We start from the raw sequence: 27,606 nt of genomic DNA, 5'->3' as shown, positions 1-27,606 counted from the left end.
GTGGGCTTCCAAGGCATCAGACATGTCCTCCAAACTGTTGTCCAGCAGGGTGGTAGGAGTGATGTGGGCCTGGCCCAAGAGAGGGCTGATGGTGAAAGGGACATGGAAGTGGGGATGCTACTCAAAGCGCTCCCACGTCTCACCCATTGCCTCCCCTCAACCAGTACCCACAATGCTGCCTCCTCTCCAGGTGGCCGAATCTGCCCCAGCACAGGTTCAGGTGGAGCAGTCTTTGAGGGGTCCTCATGGGTTCCAAAACCCAGAGGGCGCAGGCCAAAAGCATCTCAACAGTCAGGGTATGAACATGAGCAACCTGCCACTACCTCTGCTACAGCCACAGGGGATGCACCACGTAGAAGTAGTAGGAAGCGAAAGGCTAAGGATTTGTGATCACGAACGATATGCACAAGGGTGCCTGACAAACTGTCATGTTTTTCATTTATATTTGTTTTTTGTTAAATTCACATTAAATGTTAGCATTCTCACCACTACTGCCAACTCTAACCCATTCTTGACTGCCTGTGTGATCGCACCCTTTCATGCACATCATCATGAACGTGACAGAGGTGTCTTGAGCCACGTGTGCAGAGGGCGTCCCTTGTCTCTGAGGAGCCAGCCCTTAAGGCTGTTTGGTGCGTGGAAGAGGGCCGGGATGTTGGATTCCCGCAGAATGAATGAATCATGGCAGCTGCCAGGGAATCTGGCTCACACGTGAAGAAATCTTTTCCAGTGGTCGCAAACGAGCTGCACGTTGATGGAGTGATATCCCTTTGTGTTGATGAACGGTCCTGACTCGTGTAGAGGTGCTCGGATTGCTACATGCGTGCAATCAACTGTACCTTGTACCCGCGGGAAGCCAGCCACAGAGTGGAAACCCACTGCCCTCTCTGTCTGGCTAGGGTCGTCCATGGGGAAGTTGACATAGTGGGACGCCCTCCGAAACAAACCGTCGGTGACTTGTCTTATGCACTTGTGGGCAGACGACTGAGAGACCCCGGCGATGTCACTGGTGGCGCCCTGGAAGGATCCGGAGGTGAAGAAGTTGAGGGCAGTGGTCACTTTAACTGCCACGAGCAACGTGATGCCACCAGGCCCAGCCCGGATCAGCTCTGCATGAAGGATCGCGCAGATGTCTGCGACCACCTGGCGACTCACTCTCGGCCTTCGTAGGCTCTGCTCCTCAGAGAGGTCCAGGAAGCTCAGACTCGGTTTGTAGATCCTCTCACAAGGGTAATGCCTCCTGTGACGTCAGTCCCTCTGTTGTTCCCCTCTCTGCTCTTGTGCAGATCCCTGTGGCGCACCTCTGTCTTGTGGAGCTGCAAGTGGTGGAAGTGCACGCTGTGCCTGGCGAGGATGGTGATGTTCCTCCTCCTCGGATGTAATGGTGAATGCAGCCATTGTGCTCCCCATCCTGATGTTGTCATTTTGAGCGGGTCCAAAAGTAGGTAAATATGTGTAAACAGAAAAATTCTGAGTGTGAACCAAGTTTAAACACAAAGATCTCCCAGCCAAAAGTGTGTCTGAGAGAACTGAGTGCCCTGCTGCAATTACTCACCTTTTATCTCCATCTGTCAAACAGGGATTTAAATGGCCAAATGGCTGATGGCTGCAACCCGCCTAGTTTCCCATGGCATGGTTCACACAGCACGGGAAACACATTGAGGCAACGTTGAAATCGTTTCCCAGCATGAATAACAAGATTAATGACGATTTCAACAAGTATTTTAATTCCTGCTTTAAATATCGTCCTGCCGGGACTTCCGGGTTCCTGAACCGAGCGCGCACCCAAATGAGTCTGGGTCGTTTTTCGGCGGGTTGGAGCCAGGATTCCTTCCCGCTCTAGAAATCTCGGATTTTGTCTGGCACCCCCCTCCCCACCCCCAATGCACCCGGACTTCAAAGTTAAATTTGTGCCGAATGTGTCTGTTTGACACTATTTAGAGTGTAAATCCAACGTAGTGTCAACCCTGGTCTGCAAAGTACGCAGGGGATCCATTGGATCCACTGGACACTGTAAATCTGCTGTAATCTTAATTTAAATGTTTACAGAGCAGGAATTCCCCCCTTTCCACTCTCTAAACATTTACATTTCTAACTTGTGGGAGACTGCTCAGTACAGGCTTGTATCCAGACTGGCATCAATCTCTCATCTGAACAGCACAGGTTAAGCTCCAGCAAAGTAATCGAAATGGAGCTCTACCTGGAACTCAAATTGATGGGTCTCAGCGATGTCTTTCTATCCTTTCAACAACCAGTGTAAAGTTCATGAACGTCGCATCATAAGAAAAGCAGAAACCAGTCTAACTGTAAAATCAATTTCCTCTTTCTGGTGTATTATTTCAGTTATCATGCTTATATTTTAGAATAATCATATCTTTGCAACAAAATAAAATTATCACTGGGTTTTACACAGTGGGTAAGAGCTGGTTTGGTGCTAGAAGTCTATTATATTATAATCAGGGCACGTTATTCCCTGTAAAATCCAGCGAATGATTTTTACTGCTACTGACCATAATATTCAGAGCAATGCACAATAAATATCAACAGTATTTCCCATTTAACAGCCAGATGGTAAAATTCCACAGTCTAAAGGAGATATGACTTGAAGATCTTCTTGTATCCAGTTTTTACCAGGCCAATGTTAATGTAACATTTTGAAAAAGATAGCAAAACCAATAATTAGAAATGAGAGGAAAAGAACATTTCTAAAATAGGGAAGAAATGGACAAAAAATGTAAACTGAAGAGCTTAAGAAAATCTAACAGAATAAAAAAAAACAGGGCTGCCTTTTTTATCGTGGGTGGTCCTTCACTGAACAGCTTCTTTATTTTAGTCTGACTGCCATGGCATTTACTCTGAGTGTGTCTGACCTCCACAAATTATTTTATTTGCTTTTGAGAGTCACTGGGAATGGGAACAGTGCCATACATAAGGAGAGAGCAATACACACACACCTTTATTCCACTAGTGAAGGTATTACACAAAGTCAGAAGTGATTTAACAACTCTCTTTCAAAAGTGGAACATCATATTTAGTAGCTTCATAAGTATTCTATTTATAGGATGTCAGTGCAAAATAAAACATTATCAGTGGAGTTTCTCCTGCATGGTCAACTTTCCTTTACTGTCTGGTGCAGACTGGTATGTATTACCACCCCAGAATGTCCCTGGGCAGTTGTTGCATCACTTTTGAAATCATTAATTCCTGTTTGATGATTGAAGAAAATCCATTGAGTCCAGGAAAGTTATTAGGATATAACCTTAATTCAAGCCTATCTAGTTGGCGTTTGTGGGCGATCAGTCAACCAATTTTACAGTGACACTCTGGAATGCTAAGAGGGCAACACTGCAAGGAAGTTTCCATGGTTACAGTTAGCATTTGCAAACAGGTGTGAGTGGGTTCAATGCTTTGATTTTTAAACTTCCAGCAGCTAAAGGAAAAATAGTGACCAGTTAGCTCATATACGTGGAATGATTTTCATATTCGGGTCATTTTCGAGGTGGCAGGTTGTATCTAGTGGGGTGCCGCAAGGATCAGTGCTTGGGCCTCAGCTGTTTACAATATATATCAATGACTTAGGTGAGGGGACCGGGTGTAATGTATTCATGTTTGCTGACGATACAAAGCTAGGTGAGAAAGCAAGCTGTGAGGAGGATGCAAAGAGGCTACAAAGGGATATAGACAGGTTAAGTGAGTGGGCAAGAAAGTGGCAGATGGAGTATAATGTAGCGAATCGTGAAATGATCCACTTTGGTAGGAAGAATAGAAAAGCAGAATATTTTTTAAAAGGTGAGAGACTAAGAAATGTCGGTATTCAGAGAGATTTGGGTGTCCTGGTACACGAATCACAGAAAGTTAACATGCAGGTACAGCAAGCAATTAGGAAGGCAAATGGTATGTTAGCCTTTATTGCTAGAGGGTTGGATTATAAAAGTAAGGATGTCTTGCTGAAATTATATAGGGTTCTGGTGAAACCACACCTGGAGTAGTGTGTACAGTTTTGGTCTCCTTACCTAAGGAAGAACATAAGAACATAAGAAATAGGAACAGGAGTAGGCCATACGGCCTCCTGAGCCTGCTCCGCCATTCAACAAGATCATGGCTGATCTTTTACCTCAAAGCCATTTTCCTGCACCATCCCCATTTCCCTTGATGCCTTTAATATCTAGAAATCTATTGATCTCTGTTTTGAATGTACTCAATGACTCAGCCTCCACAGCCCTCTGGGGTAGAGAATTCCAAAGATTCACCACCTTCTGAGTGAAGAAATTTCTCCTCCTCTCAGTCCTAAATGGCCTACCCTTTATTCTGAGACTGTGACCCCTGGTTCTAGATTCCCCAGCCGGGGAAACATCCTCCTTGCATCTACCCTGTCGAACCCTGTAAGAATTTTGTATGTTTCAATGAGATCACCTCACATTCTTCTAAACTCCAGAGAATACAGGCCTAGTCTACTTAATCTCTCCTCATACGACAATCCCGCCATCTGGTGAACCTTCGTTGCACTCCCTCTATGGGAAGTATATCCTTTCTTAGGTAAGGAGACCAAAATTGTACACAATACTCCAGGTGCGGTCTCACCAAGGCCCTATAATTGTGGTAAGACATTTTTACTCCTGTACTCAAATCCTCATGTAATAAAGGCCAACATACCATTTGCCTTGAATGTACTCATTGACTAAGTATATAATATATATGACAAGGTTATACTTGCCTTAGAGGGGGTGCAACAAAGGTTCACTAGATTGATTCCTGGGATGCGAGGGTTGCTTATGAGGAGAATGGGCCTATATTCTCTGGAGTTTAGAAGAATGAGAGGTATAAAATTCTTAGAAGGCTTGACAGTGTAGATGCTGAGAGGGTGTTTCCCCTGGCTGGAGATAGAGAACTAGGGGTTATAGTCTCAAGATAAGGAATCGGCCATTTTGGACCGAGAAGAGGAGAAATTTCTTCACTCAGAGAATTGTGAATCTTTGGAATTCTCTACCTCAGAAGGCTGTCCTTGCTCAGTCATTGAGAATATTCAAGGCGGAGATCGATAGACTATTGGACACCAAGGGAATCAAGGGATATGGGGATAGGGCAGGAAAGTGGAGTTGAGGTAGAAGATTGGCCATGATCTTATTGAATGGTGGAGCAGACTTGAGGGGCCGTATGGCCTACTCCAGCTCCTATTTCTTCTGTTCTTATGTTCCACATCGATGAGATAATCAGCATTTAGCACATGGTGCTTTGTGCAAACAGTGACTATCTCCTGTCAGGTACATTATTTAATAAATATATAACAATTTTCAGGCCTTCTCATAATACAGATATTTATCAACTGACAATGTAGTAAGTTAAACTCAGCAAGGCTACAATCCCGGTGCGAAGCTTTGCCCGACAAGAGCGTGGGTCAGATAATCAGGCACAAGGACCTGCGGGTCCAATTTGTGGTGCCCCCAATTTTCTAGTCGCCAGATCATCTGATCGCTACACTTCATTCTTCTATCCACATATCCCATCAAATAAGATGCTGGATGGGGGTTGTAGCTCACTGAATTTGCCATTATAAATGGTCATAAAACTGCAGAAATGTATAGACGAGTAATAGTCCTATGGGGAAAATATCTCAGAATATAAAATTCATATTTCCAGTTATAGCATTGCATTTGTCACAAAGCCACTTCAAATAATTTTCTTGGGTTTTAAAAACTACTTAAATATTCATAATATTTTTTTTTAAGAAGTGTTACATTGTCGTAATGTTGTATTGATATGGCCAGCATTCACACATGATAAATACCTCCATATTTGAAACAACTACAACTTATCAGCTGTTCTGTCACACGTGTTAACTGATTAGCTACTTTTGTGAAGACCTTTAACATAAGTTGTTAACATAAGAGCCATACAGGAATACAAACATCACCCTGAGTTCCTCAGGGCAGTGTCCTAGGCCCAACCATCTTCAGCTGCTTCATCAGTGACCTTCCCTCCATCATAAGGTCAGAAATGGGGATGTTCGCTGATGATTGCAAAGTGTTCAGTTCCATTCGCAACCCCTCAAATAATGAAGCAGTCCGAGCCCGCATGCAGCAAGACCTGGACAACATCCAGGCTTGGGCTGATAAGTGGCAAGTAACATTCGCGCCAGACAAGTGCCAGGCAATGACCATCTCCAACAAGAGAGAGTCTAACCACCTCCCCTTGACATTCAACGGCATTACCATTGCCGAATCCCCCACCATCAACATCCTGGGGGTCACCATTGACCAGAAACTTAACTGGACCAGCCATATAAATACTGTGGCTACAAGAGCAGGTCAGAGGCTGGGTATTCTGCGGTGAGTGACTCACCTCCTGACTCCCCAAAGCCTTTCCACCATCTACAAGGCACAAGTCAGGAGTGTGATGGAATACTCTCCAATTGCCTGGATGAGTACAGCTCCAACAACACTCAAGAAGCTCGACACCATCCAGGACAAAGCAGCCCGCTTGATTGGCACCTCATCCACCACCCTAAACATTCACTCCCTTCACCACCGGCACACTGTGGCTGCTGCGTGTACCATCCACAGGATGCACTGCAGCAACTCCCCAAGGCTTCGTCGACAGCACCTCTCAAACCCGCGATCTCTACCACCTAGAAGGACAAGAGCAGCAGGTACATGGGAACAACACCACCTGCACATTCCCCTCCAAGTCACACACCATCCCGACTTGGAAATATATCACCGTTCCTTCATCGTCGCTGGGTCAAAATCCTGGAACTCCCTTCCTAACAGCACTGTGGGAGAACCTTCATCACACGGACTGCAGCGGTTCAAGAATGAGGCTCACCACCACCTTCTCAAGGGCAATTAGGGATGGGCAATAAATGCCAGCCTCGCCAGCGACGCCCACATCCCATGAACGAATAAAAAAAAATGTACTGACAGAGAGATGGCGAACAAAACTTCAAAAAATTAAGTACATTGCATAAATAACAGTAAACTTTTACCTCTTTATATCTGGACTGCATTACATATTTTTGTTCCTTTATTTCTTCTTACTGAGAACAGCGATATCATTAGAAGCTGGCAGTTTAGAGCTCACAGTCATCAGTGCAAGGCAACTTGAATTACAGTTTCAAATGTGACATTGTAAAGAAGTCAACTCAAACGCAATCATATGGATTAAAAAAGTCATTTTTCAAACAAACACTTTAAACAGTCATTTTTAAAACAGTAAATTAATCTCTGCTATAACACTAAACCAACTTGCAATAAAAAATCTGCTTTTCTTGGAATGCATGAAGCAGCCATCACTATGAAGCAGTATTAGAGAGTTGATTTCAATTTTTAATAAAGTGTCAGTATTTCAGTGTTTCAAATGCCACAATTTATGAAGGCCCCATAACCCAGCCACAGCTTTTCTATTGTTTGTAAATTATGCACACTCTAATTTGATGCCTTCATCTCTTCTCTCCATTGTCTACTTCTTTACATATGTCACTCCCTCCATGTATGATGCTGCATTGATATCAAGTCACTCGGTCTAAGAATGAAATTCGAAAGCAAATTTGATCTATTAGCAGAATATTGGCAGACAAAGTGAGCATACGGATAATAGCCTAATTAATCGATGGCATTATTCGCAAGCAGTAAATAAATGTAACCCCACTGGCTGGCATGCTAAATTCTTTAGCCTGGATTTTCCGTGCTGTATTGTCCAATTGGGGGCAGGAAATGAGACAGGGATATATTACACCAGATCCTATCAACTTTTGTTCTGACCCCATTTTCCATCATCATTTCCAGCAGACCCCATTGATGACATTTCACATCCCATTTTTAAACACCTTCTCAATCATAATTATACCAGGCGTTCGGCCTAACAGGAAAATGAGAAGTGGATTAAAGAGCCCAGGATGTACTTTCTAAGGTTTTCTCAAGAAATGTTGGTGATTTTTCTTTTGCTGCTGACAACATCTCTACCATCAACCCCTGTGCAATTTATTGCAGAGTTGCTATTTATCCTTCCCCCACCCAATTGCACAGAGGACACAATAGGCTTTCTATGGGAAATCCCTTGTATCTTTGTTTTTTTCTTTGCAGGGGATGGTGGCGGAGCAACGGAAGGTGCCAGGCTGGTCAGGCAGCACTTCCATCTGCCTGCAAAAACTGTGAATTATCTTTTGTTTCTTTAACATGCAGTAAAACACAGGTATCAGCCAGCAGCACAGAATTCTAAACAAAGCATTTGTAGGCTGAATAAATACATAATGATGTGAATGAAGGAACGCTTGCAGCTGAAGACTGGGGGGTGTAAAAGGAACCACCCTACTTAATAGGCATTGATGGAAAACTGTTCAAAACATTTGAATACAGTGAGGGGAAATGATTGCATGTAGCAGACAGACATGATTTGTACAGTACAATTTTGGAAGGTGTGGCTGGCTCCTCTTATCTTGCTTGACCTGATAAGGTCATTAAACTTTTGCTGCATTGAGTGGTCATGCACCAAGTATAGAAATTGTCAACAAGTGCTCTGGTCACCTCCTTCCATTTATCTGATGCCATCCTCCTTGAGACTTTCTTTTGTCCATTCCAAAGAGGGGTTACTTCCCCAGCCTTTCCTTCTGAAGCAGCACTTTGATGCAAGCAACTGCATGCAGTAAAACCCATGTCTCAGCAGGTATACTACAATGGGTTTAATAAGAAGGGCCCTGTGCTCTACAGCAGTTGTCTCCAACAGTTTCAGATAAATAAATCTGTTAGCTGCATACAAATGAAGTTTTGCACTGTGGCTCCTTAATGCTGCTGCAGGCATTTAAATACTGCAGCAGCACACAATTTCCCACCCCCCAAGCATGCTGAAATTATGCTCACCATGAAAACTATGGAGGGGTCAGCATCAAATCGTCTCCTCAAAAAATCCTAGCTTCTAAGTCTCCAAGTGTAAAGAAAGCAGTAAATTGGATTTATAAATCCAATTAGGCTTAGTGCCAAAGACAGAAGTCTCCTGATGGCTTCAAGTATCCAAATTGTTTTGTTTGTTGTGCTGTGACATTCCTCAGTTTGTACTAGCTAATGATCATTTGAAGGATAAGAAAGACTTGGAATTTTTCCAATTTTGATTGTTCCTGCATATGACCATTGATATTACCTGTTGTCTTCCCTTTTTATACAGTTTTGTTTACACAATAAAAAGATACAACATAGCCTAGATGAATCAGGAGAGACGCCTAGGGAATGGAGCAGAGCAAGCGCAATACCAGTTTATAAAAAAAGGGACATAACAATAACTCCAGGAACGACAGGCCAGTGAGCCTGACATTTATATTAAGTAACACATTAGACGGCATCCTTAAGGTGGGATTAATGAAGCAACTGGAGAAATGTATTTGGCTAGATTTACAAGCTGAGCTCACAAGTAACTTGGATAAATGCAAAGTGACGAGGCTGAAAAAGGGGAATAATTAGCGCGATTGTAAGCTAACATGTATTAGCCTGCAAGACACTCCACAAGGAGGAGGATCTGGGGGTAATCGTGGATAGCTCACCAAAACCATCATTACGGTGTGGACAAAAAGAAAGAAAGCAAACAGAATCTTGGGGTGTATAGCTAGAGGGACAGAACAGTGGTTCCAGAGATTGATAATGAGCTTGTACCAGCATCCCTGGGTGCAGTTCTGGTCACCATACTACAAACATTCTGCTATTGGTGAGGGTACAGCAAAGGGTAACTAAATTTATATCTTGGATTAGACACCTGAGCTATAAAGAGAGTGTACAGAAACTGGAATGTTTATATTGGAGAAAAGAAGTCACAGGGAGATCTGATTGAGATATTCAAGATTCTAACGGGTATAGATAAACCTTAATCATCCCAAACAAACAATCACCAACTCTAAAACAAGGAGACAAACTCCAGCTCAGAAAAGAAAAAGGTATATATGGAACTGATAGCATTGAGAGGAGGTGGAGGCAGATCATGTTAACAAACTCAAGAGGGAACTGGACAGGCATTTTGCAAAGAAAGTTGATTGAGAATTACAAGTGATTGTCTAAGGTATTTTTGAAAATGTGGGTCTGACTAGGTGAACCACAATGGTCTCTTCTAGCCCTATACGATCTTATAGTATGTACTTGAACCAGTTGGAACATTTAGTACTAGTTGCATGTGTAGTACACTGGAGAATAAGCTAACTTTTGCAGGTTTGAACTCATTTAAGTGCACAATTGGAAGCTTAACATGGGCCTCTGCACTACTCAGCTTGCAGGTGCATTCACATTGGTTGTTCAATTGTGTATTAGTTGTAATGCATCCAACCTCACAGAAAGCACAAGGACGACATTTGTGCTGAGCTGCCAGTGCACTTAAAAGGGAGTAAAACTTAACTCTCACTTAACACACTCTTGGTGTACAAAGAAGTAGTTAATCTCATTAGTCAACAATTTGAGTACAGAAATACTTGGCTCTTCTTCCAAGCACAGGAAATCCAATCTATTTATCTTCATTTGCTGATACAAATTGACAAACCTCATCATTTTGATAATGTTTTCGAAATATTTTTAAATGAAACATTTTTCTTATAGCAGGGATATTTCCAATCACTACTGTTTATGGTGTTAAGTTTGCAGGCATCTGGATTTTAAACTCTGTGTTATAGCATAAAGCTTCAAAACTGATAAACTAGATTTGTCATTGCGCAGTACTTCTGTGGCAATATGTTTCTAGGTCACAAGCTGTAGAACAGTTTAAATACAGACCCACATAATTTCCACACAAAATATATTCCAACTCTTACAGGTTTTGCTTTGCTTGTGTTAATATTGCTCTGCAGCAGTTTGTGTAGAGGACAGTCATTAGGAGTAAATATTCCCAGAGGTTAAGCAATGTTACCAAATGGGTCAAAATAAATACAAAGAGTAATTCCCTAGTGATGGGAAATATGAATAACTACAAGTGAGTTTTATGAATGTCTTTTCAGTTAAAGCATGCCTGGAAAACAATTTTATTGATGACAAATATTCTTTATTCCAATAAATGAAAGCCTTGAGATTTCTTAGAAATTTATGAGATAGGCATATAGCAGCTTCATTATTTCACATTAGTAGATCTTGCATAGCATTGCTCAGGAAGTTGGAGGATATGGGGCTCGAATTTAGCAGGCCTGCGGGTTCCCAGTGGGTGGTCCTCCGGGAGCGTGGTCAACACGCTCGGCGAAATTAGTGGGTTACCCGCGCGATCGTAGCAGGCAACACACTAATAGGAATCAATTACCTGCTCCTCCGGGGTCCACGCTGCTGGTCTGCGCATCGGGCGGGCTGCGCATGCGCAGTACGATCTGTCAGCTGGAGGCTCTCTAGTTAAAGGGGCAGTCCTCCACTGACAGATGCTGCAACCAATGGAACAAACTGCAGCATGGAGCAGCCCAGGGGGAAGGCTGCTCCCAGTTTAATGATGCCTCACCCCAGGTATCATCAGATGGGGTGAGGAGGAGGGGGAGGACACAGATCTTCCCCCCGGCGGGCGGGAGGAAGCGGCCTGCCTCTGCCACCAAGAAGGCCTGGCTCGAGGTGGCAGAGGGGGTCACCTGCGCCACCAACATATCGCCCACCTGCATACAGTGCAGGAGGCGCTGCAATGACCGCAGTAGGTCAGCCACAGTGAGAACACGAAGTCTTTCCCCTACACTCCGTCTGCCACAACACTGCCCCCACCCCACATCTCCTTCGGCACCGCCAACACTACTCTGTCACATCACCCTTCATACCCACTCAAACCCCATCCTCATCTTACCTCCACCTACTCACCTCGCCAGTACTCATCCTGCCACTAACACGCAACCCAATCCTCATACAATCTCATTGCTCCATCCCATACTCACCCTCTCGTGCATCTCCCTCATGGCCAGCCTCACTCAACCTGCCACCACCTGTGCTGCAGCCACAGGGCATGCATCACATATGTGCAGTAGGCAGCGTAAGGCAAACGTGTCGTGAGCATGAAGGGGGTGCACAAGGGTGTCTGAGGGTTTGTCCTGGGTGTTACCTATATTGAATTTCAGAGCAACAAACAGCACACATTATATTGACACCACCACTGCCATGTCTCTGCAAATCCTGTCCGTTGTGTCCAATAATGCCCGCTCCTTGGTATCACTATGAGGACCCACCACTGATGCCACCCATCGTGTTACTGCAGAGTAGGTGCAGGTGTATTTGCAGGGCTCTTCCGCGCAGACGACTGAGAGACATCGGCGGTGTAGCCGGCTGCACCCTGGAAGGATGCGGAGGAGAAGTTGTTGAGGGCAGTGGTGACTTTGACAGTGACAGGTAAGCAGTTGGTGCTGGGGCCAGCCAGGAGCAGCTCGGCATGAAAGAGCCTGCAGATCTCCACGACTACATGTCGAGCGAATCTGCGCCTCCCTGTGCACTGCTGCTCGGAGAGGTCCGGGGAGCTGTGCCTCGGTCTGTGGACCCTGCGGCGAGGGTAGTGCCCTCTGCGATGCGTCTCTCCCTGCGGTAGCCCTCCCTCCTGCTGTGCAGGTGGGCATGCAACAACACCGTGTTGGGGGGCTCCACGTCTCTGCGGCGGACGGCGTGGACTGCGAGGCTGCTGGGGCTGGTCATGCTGTTCGTCCTCCGAGGGTGTCCACGCACCACCCATCTGGCAGGTGTTGGTCTGAGGGGTTGTGCAGGGTAGGTAGGTGGTTCCTCGCACTAGGGCTGCGGTTTAGTGTCGGTCTGTCCTCTGGCTTGGCGGGGGGTGGTGGAGGGCAGGGGTTGCCCTATGTGACGCGGTGGCCTCCTGCGTGGGTGAGGGCTCTCCCCCGTGGAGTGCACCTTGGCACCTGCCACAGGCTGCTGGCTGCAACACGCCTGGTTGGAGAGAGACTGTTTCCCCCCAGTGTGGGAAACTCACTGCCTTGAACCTAAAATCCCACACTTCCTCTTTTGACAGCTGCTTCAGCTCATTAACTGACCTCAACAAGCAAGGTAAGTACTCTCAAGTGGAACCCCGCTGGCATTAATTGCCTGCGGGATTCCCACCAGCGGGGCTTGCGCACGCAGCCCCGCACGTCAGCGCGGTACCCGGAAGTGGGCGGGATTTCGGCGCGATCCGGTCACGTGACCGGAGATTGGGATTTTCGGGGCCCCCCCGCTGGAAACCCGCAGGTAACCCGACGCAAAAATCGAGCCCATGGTGTTTTGGCATGATATCCACTCGTTTCCACTTATGGGGAGCCCAAAACTAGGGGCCATAAATATAAGATCATCACTAATAAATAATTCAGGGGAAACATCTTTACCCAGAGAGTGGTGAGAATGTGGAACTTGCTACCATATGGAATAATTGAGGCAAATAGCATAGATTTATTTAAGGAGAAGCTAGATAAACAGATGAGGCAGAAAGGAATAGAAGGATATGCAGATAAGTTTAGATGAAGTAGGGTGGGAGGAAGCTCATGTGGAGCATAAAAACTGACACAGACCAGTTGAGCCAAATGGCCTGTTCAGTGCTGTAAATCCTATGTATATCCTGTCACACAATGTACTATACAGATAACACACCTGTAAAAATAATATTTTTACAATATTATGGAATAAGTTTATATTTCACACTGTTGCTCATGGACTCAGAGGATCAGCAATTGGGTGACTGGGATCAACAGCATTCAGGAGTTACAATTTGACAAAACTTGGAAGATTGCAGTCTGGCAGCACTCAGGAGAGGGGAGCTGGGGCTTGGCATACTCATTAAACATGACCACACAGAGTCTCAAAACTCCAACCAAGCGATCTGAACCTTAGTAACGTGATCTGACTTAGGATCTATAGAAATGCAAGACCTGCATCAAAAATATAAGCCAATAATGAAAACCCTGGAGATGGAGTGGAGAGGCTGGTAAGCAGCAAAACTGGGCCTCAGACATAGGAGTATTAGACTCTATGCCAACAAGGTGGGGGAGACAGTAATGGTGCCTAATTAATAATATTATGAAAAAACACAACACAAAGCCACAAAGAAATTATCAAGTTAAAAATTGTGCCTCACCAAATTATTTTGCTTTAGTACAGCGGATTGATCAGAGTTTGAGTTAGTCCCCCAGCCGCACCTATTTAGAGTTAGAGCCCCAGAGTGGACACAGCCCTGATTTATAGCTGGAGACAGATGACCTGCCGATCAGCTGTAGCCCACAAATGGAGTATAGACAGGCTACATGTCAGAATTAACACCCAAACAATAAACCACCAATTGATCATATCCCCAGGCAGCAATATCATAGACCGAAACTAGTTATCCTGAAATATCCCATGCTGAGCCAATCCACCTAGGCAGTCTTCTAGTAATCCAAGTCAATTCAAAGTGTAGTTTGGCCTCAGTCCTTACATTGCCTCGCCGTCAAACTTTTGCACTAGTCATTCTCAAATCAGTTTTATTGATTATAACTACAATGTAGTCTGAAAATATGAAAATATCACCATTGACCAGAAACTTAACTGGACCAGCCATATAAATACTGTGGCTACAAGAGCAGGTCAGAGGCTGGGTATTCTGCGGCGAGTGACTCACCTCCTGACTCCCCGAAGCCTTTCCATCATCTACAAGGCAGAAGTGTGATGGAATACTCTCCACTTGCCTGGATGAGTGCAACTCCAACAACACTCAAGAAGCTCGACACCATCCAAAACAAAGCAGTCCGCTTGATTGGCATCCCATCCACCACCCTAAACATTCACTCCCTCCACCACCGGTGCACAGTGGCTGCAGTGTGTACTATCCACAGGATGCACTGCAGCAACTTGCCAAGGCTTCTTCGACAGCACCTCCCAAACCCACGACCTCTACCACATAGAAGGACAAGGGCAGCAGGCACATGGGAACAACACCACCTGCATGTTCCCCTCCAAGTCACACACCATCCTGACTTGGAAATATATTGCCGTTCCTTCATCGTCACTGGGTCAAAATCCTGGAACTCCCTACCTCCTTCACCACACAGCCTGCAGCGGTTCAAGAATGCGGCTCACCACCACCTTCTCAAGGGCAATTAGGGATGGGCAATAAATGCTGGCCTCGCCAGCGACGCCCACATCCCATGAACGAATAAAAAAAAAACCATGGCTGGGACCAACAGCACAGATGAATGGCTTGAGAAAAAAAATTAATTATGCTGGAGATGGAACATCGTGCACACACGCAAACATTACAAATACCACAAGTTCCTCCAGCAAGAGCCCGATGTTGCGTGGATGCGCAGATGCCAGAAACAGTCACTGAGGGCCAGAGAACATCTGCATGATGCAACAACACAAAGAAAGTCCTGAACTGGCGAAGGAAGACGCAGACAAAATAGAGCAAAAGCCAACCTTAGGACCAAGAGAGAGGCAGACCTGTACACGTGAAAATTATTGGCAAAATTTTAAGACAGTACTGTATAGGTAAGTATTTGAGTAAGTTTGGTGTTTTTTTCAGATCTGTTTAATTTTATATCCATTTATCTTAGTATAAATTTTAATCTTAGATGTATAGATGTGTCATCAACCATACTGGCTTCTGAAACGGCAAAATACAAAATCAACCAATTGTTCTTGAGCTGTGTTTTAGTGAATGGAATAGTTTTATAAAGAAAATGATATTATGAATACAATTGTTTTTACACTTAACTACAAGATACAAGAACACATACTCAACAGTATGAACATAGGCTGACATTCAAGCCCCACACATCAGCATCACAAAGCACGGAGTATTTTATTTTAACCACCTTCATGATTACCGATGGTAATAGATGCATAGTTATGCAAATGGGGTACCCATCTCCAGGAGTGCTTTCTGGCATTTAAATCAGCTCCATTGCAAGTGGTTTGTCTCACCCCATGGCAGTTTCAGATTCTGGTGCCGAGCAATTCAGTGCATCTGTGGACAAACATATAGCAGTCGTCCAATATGTCAACAAATACTTCTAGTCCCCATTGGCACGTAATGCATGAATCACAGAACAATGCTCTCAGTAGAACATCTTGCCAGGGTGGACAATACAGCAGCCGTCATTTACTTCATATGATCCACCCCCACAAGTGGACGTTCCACTCCAAGGTAGTCCAAAATATCTGAGGGACTTGCCGTCATGCAGTGGTTTGACCTTTTCCCTTTGTATCCTTAGAAAATTACTGGGTTTCATGTTGCTGCTCGAAGACCACGGACAAGCCTCTGTGTCCTGCAGACATCCCCTATCTGGGCCTAATGAGGCCCTGTATGTCAGTCTGACTGTTACAAAGGGACATTTATTGAATTATGGCCGCCGTCCTTGATAGCCTTATGGCCTCCTACAAAACTACAACTTACTGGAGCTGTCATTTCAAATGGAAACGATTTCCACAATGGTGCAGGAACAGCAGTAGTTTCCCACTACTGTGGACTAATATTAGTCTCAGGGTATCTTCACTTGATTGTTGACCCCTGTTCCGATAAAGATTTCTACCTGGGCTCATTTCATTGCTGTTCCTCCTTTCTTGAAATACTTGTCTTGGCTCTTTAGGAGAGCATCTAATGATTTCCTCCTTTTTAAAAAATTCATTCATGGGATGTGGGCGTCGCTGGCAAGGCCAGCATTTATTGCCCATCCTGATTGCCCTTGAGAAGGTAGTGGTGAGCCTCCTTCTTGAACCATGTACAACCTAGTGGCTTGCTAGGCCATTTCAGAGGGCAGTTAAGAATCAACCACATTGCTGCGGGTTTGGAGTCACATATAGTCCAGACCGGGTAAGGAGGGCAGGTTTCCTTCCTTAAAAGGACATTAATGAAACAGATGGGTTTTTACGACAATCCGGTAGTTTCATGGTCACCATTACTGATGCTAGTATTTTATTCTAGATTTTATTTAATTAACTGAATTTAAATTTGGGATTTGAACTCAAGTCTCTGGATTATTAGTCCAGGCCTCTGGATTACTAATCCAGTAACATATCCACTGTGCTACTATATCCCATTTGAGAGGCTTCCGGTGCTCAGATCAAAGCCATCTTAAATTGTTTCCTAACTGGGGTTTAAATTAAATTTCAAACCGCTTTGCACTTGTGAACTAGCGTTTCTCATGTAGAAGATTCTACTTATTTGCATGTTGAACAGGTGAGCTCCAAGAACTGATCTTCAATCTGCCTTATATTCTGAGTGTGTGCTACTACAGACACACCAAAAGTGGTGCTCAACTTCCAATTAAATTCAGGAAAAAATTAGACAAAAATGTTATTCTTTTACTCATAATTCAGAGTCGATGAAATGGTTACACTGCATCAAAATTTATTAAGCATAGTTTTTTTTTAAATTCATTCATGGGATGCGGGCATCGCTGGCAAGGCCAGCAATTATTGCCCATCCCTAATTGCCCTTGAGAAGGTGGTGGTGAGCCGCATTCTTGAACCGCTGCAGTCCGCGTGGTGAAGGTTCTCCCACAGTGCTGTTATGTAGGGAGTTCCAGGATTTTGACCCAGCAACGATGAAAGAACGGCGATATATTTCCAAGTCAGGATGGTGTGTGACTTGGAGGGGAACATGCAGGTGGTGTTGTTCCCATGTGCCTGCTGCCCTTGTCCTTCTAGGTGGTAGAGGTCGCGGGTTTGGGAGGTGCTGTCGAAGAAGCCTTGGCGAGTTGCTGCAGTGCATCCTGTGGTTGGTACAAACTGCAGCCATGGTGTGCCGGTGGTGAAGGGAGTGAATGTTTAGGGTGGTGGATGGAGTGCCAATCAAGCGAGCTGCCTTGTCCTAGATGGTGTCGAGCTTCTTGAGTGTTGATGGAGCTTCACTCATCCGGGCAAGTGGAGAGTATTCCATCACACTCCTGACTTGTGCCTTCTAGATGGTGGAAAGGCTTTGGGGAGTCAGGAGATGAGTCACTCGCTGCAGAATACCCAGCCTCTGACCTATTCTTGTAGCCACAGTATTTATGTGGCTGGTCCAGTTAAGTTTCTGGTCAATGGTGACCCCTAGGATGTTGATGGTGGGGGATTCGGTGATGGTAATGCCGTTGAATGTCAAGGGGAGGTAGTTAGACTCTCTCTTGTTGGAGATGGTTATTGCATGGCACTTGTCTGGCACGAATGTTACTTGCCACTTATCAGCCCAATCCTGGATGTTGTCCAGGTCTTGCTGCATGGGGGCACAGACTGCTTCATTATCTGAGGGGTTGCAAATGGCTCTGAACACCGCGCAATCATCAGTGGACATCCCCATTTCTGACCTTATGATGGAGGGAAGGTCATTGATGAAGCATTGTTATATCAATCATACCAAATCCATTGGAACATTGAACCAGTATGGTGCCTAGTCTCTAATTGCTAACATACAGCTTGCCTGATGGATTATGGAACATATTCTGCATTATCACCACCTTGGTGATAAGAACATTCCAGGACCACGAAAGGTCCATTCTACTCAGTTGATCTTTTCTGAAGGTAGGGGTTTCTGTTTCCAGTCAGTCTCCAGCCATGTGTGGGTGATGTAATCAACAAAAGAGAAGCCCATATCTTTGATAGAGTCTTGGTTCTTATAAGAATTATCTGCCACATTGTGTTTCCTCGCAACCATCCCCACAGGTTTTTCAAAATGCGTTTATATATTTTCTTTATCCTCATCTAGTAAAGATGAAACTAAGCCTAAAGGGCTTAACTTATACCAGGCCCCTTTATACTGCATCCTGGGCCTTGAGAATGCATCCTATATTGGGCCAGATTTTGCTGGAGTGGGGCATCACGCGGCGTGCCCCATTAGTTAGACTTGTTCGTGCACATTTAGGTTTTAAAATTTTCTGCTCACAAAGTTGCTGAAAGTGCGAGCTGACAATGGTGCATGATGTGGAGATGCCGGTGATGGACTGGGGTTGACAATTGTAAACAATTTTACAACACCAAGTTATAGTCCAGCAATTTTATTTTAAATTCACAAGCTTTCGGAGATTTTCTCCTTCCTCAGGTAAATGTTTCAAGATTTGAAACATCTTGAAACATTTACCTGAGGAAGGAGAAAATCTCCGAAAGCTTGTGAATTTAAAATAAAATTGCTGGACTATAACTTGGTGTTGTAAAATTGTTGACAATGGTGCAGTGAGGGCAAGAGGGCATCTGGAACCTTGGTGAACGACAGGACAAACAGTGCATCTCCTTAACCAAAGAGATTTAAGGATTGAGAAATAAACAGAGGGAGGACTGAAGGAGGATGAATTAGAGTGGTCGAATTCAATGTCAATTCAGGTACAGAAAGAGAATAAAGAGAGGGAAAGAAAGATTGGATTAAGAGAGAAAAAAAAAGACAAAATAGGAAAAGTAAGAAAAAAATTTTTTAATTTAAAATTTGATATTTTCAAAAACCTTCTAAAACAATTTGCAACCTGACAGAATGAGACTCCACACTTATCACTTCCTGGGCAATCGAGGTTGATTGGCAATAAATTAACAATTATCATATTGTTAAAAGGGCGCTTACACAGTTAATTACTAGACTTAACTTTCTGTGGCGAGTTTAATGGGCAATTAATATGAAAATGCAGCAACTTCATGAAAATCACGGGGAGGGTAAGTGCAAGATGCCATTTTCGCAAAGCTAATGGCAGAACGGTGCAAATAGGCCAGCAACTTGTGGCGATTCACAATTCACGGGGTAACTCTTCCTCGCTACAAGTTGCTGGACGATTTGCGCATTAATAACGGCATGCATCGTTCACCCGCTGTTATTTTTTCAAGCAAAATCTTCCCAATATCTTTGCACTCCTGGTAAGCTGCTGAACTAGTGCCAAAATGCATTCTGGGTGGTTGCACATGCACAAAGTGACCATAACAAATTGTCCACTGCACATGCACAATATAATTGCATTGTAACATCACAAAATGATGTGCATTAAAATGAGATATGTCAGAACGTCATTGTGACAGCCATAGGGGGCATTCCAAAAATCCTTCTAGAATGAACAGCTGCCAATGCAACATTGTTAGCGGCCACAGTTAAATTGGTGACAGGCATTAAGACTCAGCAAAAAAACAGATCTTCTTAGCTGCCAGTCTAACAAAAAATCCAACAGTTTCACCTTCCCCTGACCATTATCCATGGGAAAGCTATTTACATGACCCCGCGACTGAAGATCAATATAAAAGCCGCTACGGAGTACAGTAAGAAAGAGAAGGAAAGAACTTGCATTTATATAGCGCCTTTTAGGACCTCAGGCTGTCCCAAAGTGCCTTACAACCAATGATGTATGTTTGAAGTGTAGTCACTGTTGTAATGCAGTAAGTGCAAAGAGTCACATGGGATGCCTTTAATGTCACAAAACACCTTAACGGGACACTGGCCCTTATGTAAATTTGCTCTCCGCCCCCCCTCAAAGAACAGTATCGGCTTGTTCCTGCAGTGTGTGGAGAGTGTTTCTTTAAAAAAAAATGAAGACTCTACCAAAAGTATATCATCTCTCTTTTCACCACATTGACTTTAGCTTATTTTGAACCTTGGGTCCCAAAAGATGAAAGGTTGTTCTAACCCATTTTATCACCCACTCCCCAATTCGTCAAATCAATCAAAATTCCAGTTAATATTACATTGTAAAAATTGCTTTACTTAAAAAGGTCCTAATTTTTTCAAGACTTTTTACTTCAGCAGAAGCTGAATGGTTGTATGATGATATAGTTAAAAGGATCATTGATGGGATTTACTGTTCTACATTTAAATAATTCTATTTGAGGCAGAATCAGTTTGAAATCTAGTAATTTTTGATTTTTAAAAAATGCTGTGCTTATGTGAGCTCCCATGTTCAAAATTGATTTTTTTAAAAATTAATCATACATTTAGAACATATTTGTTTCAGTCAACCAGTTAATGGTTTATTTTTAGAGCAGCCTCCTGATATCCACAATGCAGAATGACATCACAGTCAGCTATTGTACACTGTCACTAACACTTCCATCTGGTCACTAGTTTTGCTCTCAGCAGGAGCAACCATTTCACTTTTAAATGAGTTCATGCAATAGATATTGTGAAGGGAAGTTACGACCATCTACCCATTATACATAGTTTATATATAGTATGAATAAGTCTTGTGTCTAAATGCACGTCTAACATATTTTGTTTACAAGTACAGAACAATCTTAAAATAAAACTGGTCACTGACCTGCAGCCTGAAATTTACAAGCAGTCACATCTGCTCTCCGATTGACCGCAGCATTTACAAGTAGCTATAATTACTTGCTTTTGCCTACTTAGAACAGAGGCCTTGAAGGCATAGGCCAGGTTAGCAGGTACACATCGCAATCATGCTCCAGACCTGTGAGCAATGCATTGGAGATCCACAAGTGTGGAAAGTTAGGACTCTAGCTTGAGTCTCTCACATTTCAAAAGTATAATACATAAATATAAAAATAAAAAGCCAGGTATTTGCCTGCTGTTTATCCATCTGACTTTGATAACCCAAGGCCTGGAGCTGGGAATTTACAAACAGCTGGCAATCTGCAGAAATTTCACTCTAATTGACTTCACGATATGTCTATTTACACCATTTCCCCACAAGTAGTACCTGAACAGTGGTCTTAAAGGGACATACAGATTAAACACAGCCCATAGCAACTAAACATCACAACTGTGCTCAAGAACATCTGTGAACAGCACCACAGGAAATTAGCTAGTAATTCAAAAAAATTTACTCGGGCTAAATTTTGAGAAAAATTATGGCACGGTCAAACATATGGTATAAAGCAGTGTTCCACGCCACTGAGTAAACATGCATGATCTCATTGCATCGTACATTTCATGCACACTTTTACAACAAAACAGCAAAACTTTATCTGATCATCAGAGGGAAACTGGCCCCAAATCACACAGTAAAAATGAAACTATTTCCCCGCCCCCAGGCTAAAAAAGGCACAATAAACTTTGATTGATGAATTAATGCCCACAATTACTAAATTAGTTGTATGCAGTTAAACTAAGTTTTATTATTTCGTTGTTATGCATTATTTGTACGCCACTTGGCGGTGCAGTTATACTTATTCTGAGACCAAGTATTTAACCCTAAAACATATGGAATTATACGGGCTTTCTTCAAGTCATGGTAGGTGAAGGAATTGTAGGACTAGACCATAAAGATTAGAAGATTGCATGTTCAATCCTCTAGTCTGTGCCAATTTACCAACTGGAGTGCTACAACTGGCCTCCACACCTTGAGCTAGAGAAGAAAAAATAATAATCAGCTTGGTTTTCTGCTCCTGATCACTCTCTAGTGACCACTGGAAGGATGTACACATGCATCGATGTTAATTGTGAATAGGATCAAGCTCATTTGTGATGCTCCCATGGTCAAATAGCCTGATGACATTGCTTATGCTTACACATGAAGAACGGCGACCTGAGCAAGATACAAAAGGCCTGACGGTGCTCATGGAACCAAACTGCGGCTATCAGCACCTTCGGGGCAACAGGTCAGAGAAATAGGGGGAAAAAGCCCAGGAAGAATGAATAGAATCTTCCTTTAAAAATGAGTCTCACAGAAATAAAATGTGAATCCCTGGATATAAACCAATAAATCTCTATGCACTCATGTAATATGGCATGTTAATCTATTGATAATCATGATATTTAGTGAAGTACTCATATTTATTCTTAATTGTGTCAGCAAGATTAACAACATTTGGCAAAATCAGCTTGGCACAGTTGGTAATACTCTTGCTGCTGCGTCGCAAGGTTATGGGCTCAATCCCCAATCTAAAACTTAAACAGAATATCCAGGCTGACACTCCAGTGGAGTACTGATGGAGCTAACTCTCACTGGGGTACAGTTCCAAAAGCGCTGATTCTCACTGGAGTACAGTTCCACAGACATTGACGCTCGCTGGAGTATAGTTCCACAGGCACTGACTCTCACTGGAGTACAGTTCCAAAGGCACTGACTCTCACTGGAGTACAGTTCCACAGACATTGACGCTCGCTGGAGTACAGTTCCACAGGCACTGACTCTCACTGGAGTACAGTTCCACAGGCACTGACTCTCGCTAGAGTACTGCACTGTTCGATGTGCTGCGGTGACCTTGCTGTACCAGTCTGTTGGTTCACTAGAACCCTTGGCGGGCACCAAAAGATGCTGATTGCATAGTTACATTTGACCTGAACACGGTCATTTAAGATGTTACAACTTTCCATTAAATATTAAAATTTCACTTTGAATAGTCTTCCCTTATCTAAACTATTTGTGGTGCCCTCCCTGGAGAGGCAGCTGTTGACGGAAAATATTAGTGGTGTCTTCCTGTAGAGAGAGGCACATGACCATCAAAATAGACTGGCATTTGCACACATCCAGCTATAGATCCATACAAATTAATACGTGGGCTGCAGTACAAATCAGTTTCAGCAACAACAGACATTGTGCTCAACTTTCACAGCAGGCCACTCCTGGCTCTAGGAATGCAGTTAAATAGTCACTTTTTTGTGCTTTTGGGTAACGTTTCCACTTTACAGCAATGCAAAAGTGGTAGCCACATAAATACTGTGGCTACAAGAGCAGGTCAGAGGCTAGGTATACTGCGGTGAGTAACTGCAGCTGCATCAAGCTGTGCGTAGACCCTCGGTACGCAAACACAAAGCATCACTACGTACTGAGGTTCTATCTGTCCCCGGTGTTGCAAAGGATGGGCCTGGCCACACTGCCACGGAACGCTCCATCCAGTTGGACCTTTCCGCCCCACCTATCCATCGTCGAAAACACCTTTGACCACAAGGCAATCAGCAAGTGGCCCGTACGTCACGTCCTCGAGACCCTGCGGGAAAAGGAGATGGTGGATCCAGTCGGTTGGTATCCTGAGCAGACTGTCAAAGTCATTTGGCAGAACGCCTCATCGCCAGAGCTGTCAAACAAGCACCAAGACCTAACTTGGCTGGTGGTGAGAAGGGCCCTTCCAGTCAGGTCCTCCATGCACTCCCGGACTCTCAGCGCCACCGCGCGCTGTCCCCGAGGAGGCTGCGGTGGAGATGAGACCATCACCCATCTCCTTCTGGAATGTGCCTTTGCAAAGAAGGTCTGGAGAGAGATGCAGTGGTATGTATCCAGGTTCGTCCCGAGCAGTTCCATAACACAGGACTCTGTGCTCTACGGGTTGTTCCCGGGGATGCACACCGAGACAGACATCAACTGCTGCTGGAAGGCCATCAGCTTGGTGAAAGTCGCCCTTTAGTCTGCCCAAAACTTGCTGGTCTTCCAGTGCAAGGAGCTGTCCTCAATCGAGTATCGCAAACTGGCACATTCCAAGGTCCAGGGCTACGTGCTCAGGGACGCACTAATGCTAGGTGCGGCCGCCGCAAAGGCACTGTGGGGAAAGGCTACCATTTGGAGCCTTCCCGCCATTGTATACCGAGGGGCTGCAATCAGGGAAAAACCTCCTTGGACCAGAATGTAAAACACAAATTTAGGTAATGTATGAAATGTAATGTACCTGTAATCAATAATCTGTATTGATTGTAATGCAGTGAGGCACCCTAGAGTGTCATGAACTGTAATTATGTACAATGTGTAACTGTATTGTTGGAATCATATTTGAATTGTACTTTATGTGTCTTGCAAATTGTATAATCTGTATTGTGTACATTTGAAATGTGATATGACAACTGTATTGTATGTATTGTTGCAAATTTTATGAATAAAGTATATCTTTGGAAAAAAAAATCTGTTCTTATCAATTTAATATCTGATACGTCCCCTATCTGGGGACCATATATTAAATTGATTTTTGGAACAGGGAGATGGAACAGGGGCTTGCTCCGTCCACTCCACGTATCGACCCTGTATTGCAGTATCTCTGGGAACGGTGCACCTCCCTGTGGGCAGATATTCAAAACAAAAAACAGGTCTTTCCCAGCGTCTCTGTACGTGTGTATGTATTATTACAGAGAATAAAGCTGATCTATGGCACTTAAAACAAAAGCCTTTCCACCATCTACAAGGCACAAGTCAGGAGTGTGATGGAATACTCTCCACTTGCCTGGACGAGTGCAGCTCCAACAACACTCAAGAAGCTCGACACCATCCAGGACAAAGCAGCCCGCTTGATTGGCACCCGCGCATCAGCGCACCGTGGCTGCAGTGTGTACCATCTACAAGATACACTGTAGTCACTTGCCAAGGCTTCTTCGACAGCACCTCTCAAACCCACGACCTCTACTACCTAGAAGGACATGGGCAGCAGGCACATGGGAACAACACCACCTGCACATTCCCCTCCAAGTCACACACCATCCTGACTTGGAAATATATCGCCGTTCCTTCATCGTCGCTGGGTCAAAATCCTGGAACTCCCTTCCTAACAGCACTGTGGGAGAACCTTCATCACATGGACTGCGGCGGTTCATGGTGGCGGCTCACCACCACCTTCTCAAGGGCAATTAGGGAGGGGCAATAAATGCTGACCTTGCTAGTGACGCCCACATCCCATGAATGAATAAAAAGCTCAAAATTCAAATTGACCATCTGACTCCTGAGCACATTGAAATAGGAATGAAACGCCCTCCAGCCAGGCCTTTCACACCTTTTTTTCCAGAATGCAGGCAGCAGTATAACTCTGGCCTGCTAGAGTCAAGCTGTAGAGCAGGACACTGGATGACTTATGCTTGCATACACATGAATTATCAGGCATGTCATCATGCTGATGTCTTGGGACCTACAACTAGCTTTCTTATTGCTAAACAAAATTCCACAAAGCTGAATGCCAACATAACCCCAGTCTGTCGGCCCACTGCATATTCAAACACGTGGCGGTCTTAGGCCAGTATGAGCATTATATCTACACCCATAACCTGTCTGAGGATTCAATACAGCAACAAATGTCCCAACAATTAAATCCAACCTGTCAATATATTGACGCAGAGCCACGTAATTGACAAAAAGGTTCATCACCGCCTGTAATATTGATTCATTACTGTAAATGAGCCAACTGGTTTCTTTATTTAGTGCTAATAAAACAGGCACTGTAGAAATATTTGTTCCAATAATCGGTATGCAAATAACAGCACAGATTATGTGGACCCGTTGTGTGGTGGTCGATTTGTGCAGGATACTCCGGGTAAATGGAAATGTATCAGATTAGGGATGTATATCCTGTATGATTCACCTGGAACTCTGATGTACACATTCCTGCACTGTGACTTACTAATGATAACCAGTGTTGGAAACTGTACTGTATATTGTACAGTATATTTTCAAAAAACAAACAATTCGATCGCTGTAAAAGAGACTAGTGTAGAAGTGGTAGATTCCAAACACTTGGTTAAAGGGCACTGCCTCAACGGGCAATTCTCCCTCATTCTCAATTAGTAAAGAACAAAAACCGTTTTGCGACTAAACTTCCTCTTTCTATTTTAATATAAGGGGTTTTATCTAAACCCACCCTCGCACCTTTAACTGATTCATCGTACCGCAATGTTACAATTGATACATTCAGCATCCTCATTATACAGCCAGGCGTTTCTGACAATTGCACCTTATTTGTAACTATGCCGTTTCCCCATTCCGTCCGTCTCCTCGTGGCCGGTTATCCTCGGCATTCTCCGTTAACTTTCTCTCAACAATTCAAACCTGCAGTCACTGTACTTCGGTTTGGTTTCATGTTAACGCACGGGGTAAGTGTAAAGTCCCAGTGTGATCAGACTCCGGCTAATTAGCTTTCAGCCAGTGACAAGATTAAAATAAAAAGTTAAACCCAGGTTTTGCTGTCATTGAACCGGGTAGACCCGGGTTTCCTGCTGTCATTGAACCGGGTAGACCCGGGTTTCCTGCTGTCACTGAACCGGGTAGACCCGGGTTTCCTGCTGTCACTGTGAACCGGGTAGACCCGGGTTTCCTGCTGTCACTGTGAACCGGGTAGACCCGGGTTTCCTGTAGTTAGAGCCGGGTAGACCCGGGTTACTACTGTCACTGAACCGGGTAGACCCGGGCTACGACTGTCACTGAACCGAGTAGACCCGGGTAAGTGCTGTCACTGAACCGGGTAGACCCAGGTTTCCTGCTCCTACTGAAGATCTTGAAACATTTGCCTGAGGAAGGAGAAAATCTCCGAAAGCTTGTGAATTTAAAATAAAATTGCTGGACTATAACTTGGTGTTGTAAAATTGTTTACAATTGTCAACCCCAGTCCATCACCGGCATCTCCACATCATGCCTACTGAACCGGGTAGACCCTGGTTACTGCTGTCACTGAGATGGGGTAGACCCGGTACGCCCCTGTCACTGAGCCGGTTTAGACCCGGGCTACTGCTGTCACCGAGCCGGCTCAGACCCGGGTTACCCTATTCTCAATAAGAAGCCTGTAAGAGATCGGGGAAACTCACCGAGAGGAAGCCGCTGCTCTCCGCCGGCCGCAGCTGATGGTGAAGCTCGACAGCAGATCTACTTCCCTGAGCACAACTGCTGATAAACAGGGAAACTGCCCGCTCGCATCCCGGCTCTAAACCTTCATCTCTTCCGTCCAGACAGCCGCCTGCTGCGGGAAATTGGAATTACCACAAACTGCACAATGCGGCGGCACCGAGACACATGCCCAGCTTCTCCTTCCTCCTTCGCTGGGCGGGAGGTGACTGCAGCTAACTTTACATTGATGCTGAGAATTGCCGGCA

The 27,606-nt window shown here is 44.4% G+C and overlaps 1 protein-coding gene and 1 pseudogene across 1 annotated transcript in view; one reads left to right on the top strand and one right to left on the bottom strand.

Moving 5' to 3' along the window:
• Positions 1-27,405, bottom strand: part of ptprea (protein tyrosine phosphatase receptor type Ea) — a 228,849-nt gene extending 201,444 nt beyond the window's left edge. Inside the window, exon 1 of the mRNA XM_068002366.1 lies at positions 27,322-27,405. The gene's annotated coding sequence lies outside the window, so the exon portion shown is untranslated. The remainder of the gene's footprint in view (positions 1-27,321) is intronic.
• LOC137340401 (U2 spliceosomal RNA) lies at positions 24,646-24,817 on the top strand (annotated as a pseudogene).
• Positions 27,406-27,606: the final 201 nt, after the last annotated feature.

This window comes from Heptranchias perlo, chromosome 21 (assembly GCF_035084215.1).
Source record: "Heptranchias perlo isolate sHepPer1 chromosome 21, sHepPer1.hap1, whole genome shotgun sequence".
Taxonomy (NCBI): Eukaryota; Metazoa; Chordata; class Chondrichthyes; order Hexanchiformes; family Hexanchidae; genus Heptranchias; species Heptranchias perlo.
The sequence above is the reverse complement of the archived record's forward strand: the minus strand, read 5'-3'. Positions and strand labels throughout refer to the sequence as shown.